The sequence below is a fragment of the Castanea sativa genome, chromosome 2 (assembly GCF_040712315.1).
Source record: "Castanea sativa cultivar Marrone di Chiusa Pesio chromosome 2, ASM4071231v1".
Classification (NCBI taxonomy): Eukaryota; Viridiplantae; Streptophyta; class Magnoliopsida; order Fagales; family Fagaceae; genus Castanea; species Castanea sativa.
Window position 1 is genome coordinate 41,169,486 of NC_134014.1, and position 10,241 is coordinate 41,179,726.

Here is a 10,241-nt window from a genome sequence, read left to right on the forward strand (position 1 = left end):
GGAACGTTGGAATTGTGAAGTGAGCTACTATAAAATAAAAAGGAACGTAGTTGTTGCACGTGTACACGTGTGCGAAATTTTAATGTATATTTTTGTTGGAATTGTCAAATGAACTATTATAAAATAAATGAAATGTTATGTTCATAACACTTTCACAATAAATTTTAAGGGATAAGTTGTAAGCAAAAAAATAATACTTTTCATAAAATAATGGAAAGTGATGATGTGAAGAAAATCAGTAGACTAGATGCTTCGGACTTGAAAGGACCACTCGCTCTCTCAATGGTCTGAAAAAGAAAGAGAAGCTATCAAAGGTGACCGGGGCCGCCGGCCAAGAACCCTCCGATGGTGAAGTTAGTTTTCTTTCTACCTTTTTGGAATTCCAATTTTTTGGGAGAAGTAAAAAATGTACCTCTTATTGGTCTGAATGAGTGTTTATATAGTGTCTTGGGGACAGTTATTGAAATTGTAACCTCCCCTAGATTTGAGAAGGTCGGGGGGTTCTTGGATAACTCCCATAACCATTTAGGAGTTATATTTTCTTATACAACGGTCACTGGAAGTTATACGTATATTACGGAGTGGTGAAATGTATTTAGTAATTCCCAAGTGTAAAATTCTCGTCCAGGGGTCCTCGTGTGGACGAATCCCTTCAGGACGGGGATGGGCGCTTTCCTTGGACGAGTGATGTGGGTTTGTTTTCGTCCATGGACGGTCATGGCGTTAGCCCCGTCTTGGTGCTTTCTTCTGGACGACTGCTGGTGTGCTTTCTTCTGGACGGCTGCTGGTGTGGATGATCATGGACGATCTGGAGTATCTTCATTCCTTATCAGAAAGTAATGCTTCCTCCTACACCAACTATGAGGGAGGAAACGTACACTCGAAACAGGGTGTACTTTCTCTAACGATGATGTGGAGTTTATTAATTATAACAACAAAATTTCTCTAGAGTAGAATTATCTATATATTCTATATATAAAACCGAAGCTCTACTAGCTCCACAATTTTCCATGTCACCCTTTTTTTTAAAATTCTTTTTGATGTTTTATTATATTTGAATTTATCCATTTAACTCCCCTATCAGTATACAATAATACAACTCCCCCATCAGCTTTCACGTCACTTTTTATTTTATTTTATAAATTCTTCTTAACATTTTATTATTATATTAGAATTATCAATTTAGAACCCTAATACAAGTACACAACTCCCTCTCTAGCCTTCACGTCTAAACCCCACAACCTCTCTGATTTCTAATATACGCTGGCACGCCAAAACTCAGATCCTCCCGCTGCCGCTGCCACCATGGATCACCGCCACTGCATCAATTTCTCTTTGCCTCTCCATCGTCGCTCAATCCAGCCCATCATGTTTTATTTTGAGGTAATTAAAACATGTTTTTTACTCTCCTTAATTTCTATATATTGCTCTCTCTTTATCTGCTTCAATTGTTCATGGAATTTTGTTAGTTTGTGTTTATGGGTTGCTCTGGATTTAAGTTTTTTTTGTTTTTGTTTTCATGGAATTTTGTTGGTTTGTGGTTGTGGGTTGCTCTGGATTTAAGTTTTTTATTTTTATTTTGATTTTGTTTTTTTTTTCTTTGCAGATTTCCATGTTTTCTTCTTCTTCCTTTGTTGTCAAATCAATGGCAAAGAAGAATCATGAAATTTTTGTAATTAGATTTTCTTTTTCCCTTTTTTTTTGTATGCAAGTTTTATTGGATTTTTGGTTTCTTGGGATTCTTCTACTTGGTTTTAATTCTCGGTTTGTTTTGGTTGATATATAGTGTTTTCTCATATTTATTTTACATTGGTTTGGATTTTCTTTTTCCCTTTTTTTGGTTATGCAATTTTTATTGGATTTTTGTTTCCTGGTATTCTTCTATTTGATTTCAATTTTGGGTTTGTTTTGGTTTGATATATAGTGTTACTATCGTCTTCATTTACATTGGTTTTTCCTTTTTTATAAATTATTATAATCTCTGGGTCTTATTATATGATAGCCTATGGAATGTTATGTTGGGGCTGCCACTATTTTGGATTCCGTGGGAATATTTTTTGAAGGTTGGGGTTGGTTAGTATAGTTGTTTGAGATTGCTGAACATGTGTTTGATAGAATGCTCAGGTGTTTGTTCTCTGATTCTTCTTTGCCAATTCATTTGTGGTATTTCTTGAACAAGTTTGGAATGCATAGGTGTTTGTTCTCAGATTCATTTGTAATATGCCTTTTGTTCTCTGTTTAAAAGAATTCAGCTACAAGAATTTACAAAAGACTATTGTTTGATATATAGTATTATTGTCGTCTTCATTTACATTGGTTTTCCCTTTTTATAAATTATTATAATCTCTGGGTTGTCTTATATGATAGCCTACGGAATGTTATGTTGGGGCTGCCGCTATTTTGGATTCTGTGGGAATATTTTTTTGAAGGTTGGGGTTGGTTAGTATAGTTGTTTGAGAGTTATATAACTCATTTATATATGATTATGCAAGATGGACATGGAATTAGATATTATAAATTTGAGGCAGAAATTCAGAGAGAGGGTTGAGAGAGACTTAACAAATAGCAAGCTTTAACGAATACCTCTATCATTATGCAAAATCAAAAGGCTTATGATTATAATATGCCTTTTATGTACTGCACCTATTTGTATTAAAAATTTGTTGTTTTTTTCCTCTTGGAATATACTTTTAAATGCTTTATGAGATTTTGTGTTACCAAGATTTGCTATAGTGGTGGAACTACTGAGTGTGTACTTTTGTTTCTGCAATGAAAATGATTGGTTTAAGATCTCTAAAAGTGGCAAGAATTATCTGCGAAATTGTGAAGTTTTGTTTAATGGTGGGGAATAGACTTTTGTGTTGTGTAGGAAGCATAGATAACCACAAAATTTCAGAGGGTGGTTAGAGATGATAACCCATAATGGAAGTGGTGGTTGGATGGTATGGATGATATAATATATTAAGTAAATGTTTTGAGTTGTTGTGAGAGTGAATATTATTTTTTCACTTTAACATTAGAGAAGTCGTTGCATCAATAATAAAATTTATATATTATTTTTATTAATATATTTCATTCTATTTTTTTCCTCAAAATTTTGATAAAGATGGTAATAGCTTCAAAGCATACACAAGTAATTTATTCATATTATTTTTTTCCTATAAAGTTTTATTCTCTCATCGTCACCATTATCTACTCATCAATATGTTTTAGTGTACCAATTACTTGCATTGGTACCAATTAATGAATTTCCAATAGGTGTAATTCTTTTTCTTGGTTATAGGTTTCAAATTTGCTACATAGAACGTTTGGTCTTTGTTTTCCTTTTTGTTCTTGAAAAAATATAATAATTTCATTGTTAGATGATAGTTGGAAATATTTACAATTTTTCAATTAGTCCAGAAATTTGATTTTCCAGGTTCTAGGGATGAAGGAGATCAAGATTTCAAAGGCCAATTTGATGAAAGCCGTGGCTTTTGTGATGGATGGAATTCAGGAAGCCTACAATGATATTTAAATCGCTCAACGGTATCATATACATAATACCAAGTTTTGTATTTTTATATTCCCAGTATTTGAAATATTGTTTTAACCAATCCAGTTGATTGTATTGGTTGCGGTGAAGGTTGGCTATTATGGTTAAATCGGAACCAAAGGCATGTGGATGAAACTCTGAAGTTAGTAGTGGATTTGGTGCAAACAACCTGTACACTTGCTGTGGAATATATGGAAGCTTAGAGAAATAATAAGTCTAGATAGCCTGTTAAAGGGTGTCCATGGCATCTGTGGATTTGGGGCTTCAAGCTGTAGAGGTAGAGTGTGAATTTAAAAGTCCAGTAGATGAAGTAAAGTCAGCTGGACCTACCAATTTGAGTATTGGCCACATCCTTAATGATGTTAGACTACTTGGTAGTTGGTTCTTCTATTAGGAATATATTTTTCTCTTGTGGCTTTCCTTGAACAAACGGACCAACAGAGAAGATAGCATTTGAAGCAAAGAACTGGTTGGGTTTGCTAGACAATGATGTATTGGATGGAGGAGTGTCCCCCATGTATTAAGACTCTACTAGACAGTAATGTACCTGCTCAATGAAAAAAAAAACCCAAATGTATTTGTAGCATTTTTCAGTGGAATTTCTTGCATCCTTTCGGCATTTTTACTATAGTGTTACTCCAAAAAATTTTAAATCAGATTTTTTTATTATTAAAAGTTGTGTTATTACCCCAATCCATTAAAAATCACTACTCATGTTTTAGTTTTAAAGTTGTAATATCTATTGGACAATATAGTATTTTGTGTTTAAATGCATTAATATTGTTCTTTTTTTAAAACAAAAAAATTGTCATATTTGAATGATATCTTGACTAATCACTAACTATATATAGTATATTATTAATGTCATCTCTTATTTATAAGCATTTCATTTAATTATATAAGTTATTCCAACTAAAATAGAATGAAATGAAGATTTGAAATAATATTTTAAACTACCATAAATAAATGTTCGATATAAACTAAAATTAATAAAATTTTCTTTTTGAAATTTTATTTTCAATAATTTTTGCGTGCATTGCACATGTTAGCAACTAGTAGTATTTTATTTTGTTTTGGGCCGGGTGAAAACACCATGGGACCCTGTCACGGGGAGGTCCACTTTGCACAAATAAATGTGCCTCTAAAAATGCTCTATGAATGTCAATCATAGGCTCATAGCATCCACGGTGTTTAAATTACGATACTGCTTCGTTTTTTTTTTTTTTTTTTTTTTTTTGTGAGAAATACGATGCTGCTTCTTGGTCCTTGTCAATATGGTCATAAGCTTAGTTTGGATAGTGCGTTTTGTGGCCACGTTTTGAGATTCTGCACTTTTTTTTTTTCAACGTGCATGAACAGTAATTGGTACTGTTCATGCACGTTATTTTACTGTACGGGAGACCAATTTTACTGTTCACACACTGTAGCTGCACTGTTTACGCACTATTTATGGGACTCACAAGTACTTTATTCAAAAAAAATATTAAAAATGGGTCCCACAACACTATTCACACATTTAAAAATTATTTTGCTACAGTGTTTTCAGTTTTCAGCAATAAGCTCTATCCAAACGGACCCTATAGTCTCCTATTTTTACGCGTTTCAAATGCGGAACTTTGTAATTTACATCCTTTTTAATTTTAATTACCTTAATTAAATACTATAATTATGATGATGACATCTAACATATTTATTTACCAAAAAAAGAAAGATTAGTGACATCTAAATTCTAACAATCCTAGGGTTGTTTGGTACATGTTTTAAAACAACAATTTTCAGTTTTTAAATAATATTTCACATATTTTTACACAATTTTTTATTCACATGTATTTTCAAAAAAATCTTTTAAACTTGAAAACTGTTGTTTAAACACGCGTACCAAATAGACTCTTAATTTTTTTTTTTTGTTTGAGAGGGGACAATCCTAGACTTCTAACATCCATTTCTCTACTAATATTAATGGTAGCCTTTGCTTGACTTTTGAGTGACAACAATTTTGCATCGTGAGTACGCACATTATTTCGGATCGATCCTCCTTCTTCCTCACAATGTGATTAATGTCCACAAAATTTCCAGTATCATCTCCTTCCTAATTTCAAATCTGAAAGCAAAGAAAAACAGGGGCAAAGGCAATTTCTTGAAAGCAACAAATTAAACTTGTTGTCCGGTTCGCACCTAACCCCACCCACAAAATTAAATTGTACTTGAAATTTAATACTTTTGTTCTTATTGGAGGATGTATATCATATCATGTTTCTGTTCCTCCCTCTCATGTGAGGGGAAGGACTTATGTTAAATATGATGTATTTTCTTCTACTATTGGGGTATTGCTTAGAAGAGATAGATTGCTTATTTTGAAACTTCTTAGAACTTTTCTTTCTGCCATTATTTTTTCAAAGGACTATTTATACGAGGTATAGTTTGAGAGTTGAGAGAGAGGTTAGTTCTAATTAATAGCAACAGTTGTAAACATGAGACAAGAAGGCGAAAATGGAGAGCTATATATATAGGAAAAATTGAAAGAAAATTCAATTAGATTCTACAATTGAAGTTTAATTTTGCGCTACATGTCCTAAATTATTTATTTTTAGAGAGAGTTTTGTTTCTTAATTTTAGAGTCAACTGTGAGACCAAATCATAAATATCCATCCAAGTAAGTTATTGCGTACAAAAACCAAAGAGTTTAAGATTAATGAACATAAAAAAATTAAAAAAAATGGACAATTTACATTTTCTAACTAATAATATTCTTACAAGACTTTTTAAAAAGCTAAAAAAAAAAAAAAATGACTATCAACAATATTTAAAATATATATGTAAGAATTATACTATGCATTTTAATGTATATCTTTTAAGTATATCCATGCATATACATGGAGTTATAAGCTAGTTTTAATAATTTTAAAGTGAGACCGAAGCACTCCTTGGAGGGTGCGCTTCAGAAATAAAGGAAGTTGTGTGGATTTGTGAAGAACCCAAAGCGAAGGTTTCATTTCACACAGCTTCCTCCATTTCTGAAGTGTCACACCAATCTATCTAAGTAGAGTCTAAATCTTTTGTACCACTCTCGTTGCTCTACTCTATACTTCACAAATAAAAATTTGACACGTGTCTATCTATTTAATTAGATGCTAATTTTTTGCCTTTTTATATTCCAAACATTCAGTTTCCTAAAAAAAATAAATAAATAAAAAACCAACACACGTTTACCAGTCACCACCATCGGTCCACCACCACCAACTTCGCCAGCTCCATTAGAAAGAAATCACCAATGTTATCATCAGCCATCCACTACCACCGTTAGGTCCACACCTCAGTCGGCCAGCCAATTACCAAAAAAAGAAAAAAGAAAAAAACCAATACATCTTCATCAGTCACCACCACTAAACAATCCATCAAAAATTTACCAGATACTCAACCCCAAAATGTTCATTAAATGTAGCCTTGATAGCCTTACTCGAAGTCCAATGAGCCACCAGTGTCACTCATCAAAATGAAAACTTTTTTGAGGGTCTTAGTGGCCACACCATTTGAAGCCAGCCCTTTATCTACCATTACATCACTCCCATCTTCTTTAATCCATTTGTCCCCTGAACGAACCTGAACCGAGGCATACCAATTGGGATTCTCTTACAATGGAACTTTATAGATCTGTTAAAGTCATTGGCTTTTCAATCTAATACTTTCTGTGTGGTTGTTTGGTGGTAGACCGGTGGTGGCGAGTTTAAGTTATTTATTTATTTTTGGAAACTAAAACAAGAAAAGGTAAAAACTTAACATTTAATTAAATAGGTAGACATGTGTCAAATTATTATTTGTGGAGCATAGAGTAGAGCAAGGTCAGTAAGATAGAAGATTTGAACTTATCTAAGTGTTACGAAGCCTAGGCTATGTGGCACAACCAAGTATCACCTCTTTTTCTCTCTTTCATTAACTATTTGTTTTATGAGTAAGACTTAGGTACAATACTTAGGTGCTATTCTTTAGGTTCTCCTTTTAAGATTCTGCCATGTAGATTTTTTCTTATGGGATGGAAGTGTATTTTTTAATTAACTAGCCACATGACTGAATCTTAAAAAAGGAACTTAAGGAACAATACCTAATATACTGTTCCTAAGTTTTGTCCTTGTTTTATTTAAGATTCGGTTTATTTCGTTCAACCAAATACAGAAACAGTGCAAGAAACAGTCCACAATGATGATGCCTAAGAAATCACCAGTAAGCTGCTAGTACTCCACCGATTGAAGCAACACCTGCGAAGAAAAAGTAGGTGATCGACAGTGAGCACCGGTGTGGTGCCGGCCAAAGACCCTCCGACAATCAAGTTAGAATCTTTAAACAACCCTAGAGTGCCAGAGTTGAGGTAATTGTGCGTACCTTTTGTCATGAGGGTTTTTGGGGTTTATATAGTGGTGTAGAGCCGAAATAAACGCCTTGGCGAGGAAGTACTTTCCTTTTAGAAGAGCAATTCGCGGATCTTTGCATATCGTATAGAGCTCTTTTCCTTATAGGGATCCTTTTGACTAAGACCAAACGTGTAGCGAAAGAACTTTCCTTATATTCACGTATGTAGAAGTCAAGATAGATTAAGAATGGAGGTTGGATCACCCCTTCAGCCTTTTTCTGCCTAGGTCGTCAACCAATATGCACATCCTATACTGCCGCCAGCCTAGGTCGTTAACCAAAGTACACCTCCTATGCTGCCGTCAGCCTAGGTACATCTCCAAAGATATCGTCAGCTAAGGACCTTCTCACCTTGGCCGTCAGTCTTCGCTATCTTGATTCCTTTAGCCTAACGTCACCACGTAAGGGGTGTGGCCTCGAACATTAAAAGAGGCGTCAACGACAATAGCTGATGGATAGTATATTTCCGTCAGCTTATTAACGTGCAGTCAGTATGTAATAAGTATAATTCCGTCAACTTCTTAACGTACCGTCAGCATAAAATAACGTCACTATCAGCTGCCCCCCACTCCATTATCCCGTCGGCTATGGGTGACGGATCATGGAGTAGGTGTTACCGGGGAAATGGTGTTTGCATGGTGATTTGTGCCATGTTCATTAAATGGTGGGACACATGTCATAGACTGATTGGCTCCGCGTCTGGACGAGTGTGTCGCTTCGTCTTTCGCGCCTCCTCTCTCCTATATATACCTCACTGTTTACCTTTTTTCCACTTTTTTCGCCTTGTTCATCTGGAGAGAAAGAATCCGTCACTGCCAATTTTATCACACCGTCGATCGTGCAACCGTCACCTTCTCGAGACCGTCCACGTAAGTTTTCCTTTACCTTTTTACTTTTTCTAGTGACGCCCTTTAGCGAAGTCGTCTGCCTAGGATCTTAGAAAAACCCGTCGTTTGTAGGTAGTCAGATGTCTAGGGAGACGCCGAGTAATCAATCGTCAATCCGCGACGGAGCGGGTTACGACGAAGTTTTCCCATCAGGTCGTGAGCCCGCGGAGGGCCTATCCTGGTCGTTAGAAAGAGAATCGTCAACTCCTTCTGACGGTGAAGTAGAGAGTTCTAGAGGAAGTGAGGTGTACGGTGATGAAGAAGGGGTAGCCGACGAAGATCAAGGGGTTCGTGGAAGGGAAAGTAGAAGTGACGGAGGTGAAAGTGACGGTGACGAGGAAGCCTCAGTGAGCACCTCGGGATCCTCTGGTGATGACCGTCCCTTCATCTTACCCCCCGAGTGGTCCGTCAACAATTTCCTCCCGACGATGTCGGAGAACGTTTTCAAAAGTTTGCGGTCCCGTTACCAAATACCAGACGACATTCCCATCCGTCCGCACCGAGGAGGGTGAGAGGTGCTACTCGGTGACGAACCGCGGACGTCGGCATGTATGATGCCATGTTCGCGGCAGACTAAGGTTGCCGCCGACCCGCATTACACCATCAACTGGATAACTTCCTTTGGATTTCCGTCGCCCGCATTGCCCCCAATGCTTGGCGAACCTTCATTGGTGCCGAGATCTTGTGGGGTAGTCTAAGTGGTGGGAACCGTCAGCTGACCTTGGACGAGTTCTTTTGGTGTTATCGTCCTCAACACATTTCCTCGTCAAAAGGAGTGTACCATTTTGCGTGCCGAGGGATAAGGAGTTGAAGCTAGTGTCGATATGCCCGACTCCAATAGGAAGTGGAAGGGCGTATACTTTTGTAGAAGGGACAAATTGGGTATGTCGTCAAGAGGAGCTGGGAGTCAATGCCCAAGTGGTTTTGATAACATGGGCTTACGTTAGAGATTCAGGTTAATCCCGTCGACTCTTCTCGCCTCGTCTACTCTTTTGCTATCCTAACCCGTCACTTTTCATTGCAGCTAATAATCGTCCACGTATTACCGAGGAGCAGGAGGATTTCATTCATCGAGTGACGGCCATTCCATTGGACGAGAGGAAGTGTCGGGATCTAATCACGTTAGATACTCTTCACTTATATTGTGGAGGTCCTGAACCGACGGAGGAAGCTCGCAAATTGAACGCTTATTCACGTCGTCGTAAGTGCTTTTTAACTTCTTGCCTTTATCCCGACGTTGTCTCTTTCTAACCCTTATTCTTCGCAGAAATGGAGTCGGCTAAACAACGGATTCGAGCGCTCGCCGCGGCCAAGAAGAGACAAGCAGGAGAAGGTCGGGGACGAGTCAACCCCACCGTCAACCCACGTGCCCGTCGGGAAGGTCGCGGCCAAGAGGAAACCTCGACGGTAGGGAA

The 10,241-nt window shown here is 36.8% G+C and overlaps 1 long non-coding RNA gene across 1 annotated transcript; it reads left to right on the top strand.

Moving 5' to 3' along the window:
* The first annotated feature begins 1,190 nt into the window (after nucleotides 1-1,190).
* LOC142624076 (uncharacterized) lies at nucleotides 1,191-4,133 on the top strand. The gene is made up of 3 exons (XR_012842276.1): nucleotides 1,191-1,383; nucleotides 3,419-3,528; nucleotides 3,626-4,133. It is a non-coding gene; the product is annotated as an uncharacterized LOC142624076 (long non-coding RNA).
* The last annotated feature ends 6,108 nt before the right edge of the window (nucleotides 4,134-10,241 follow it).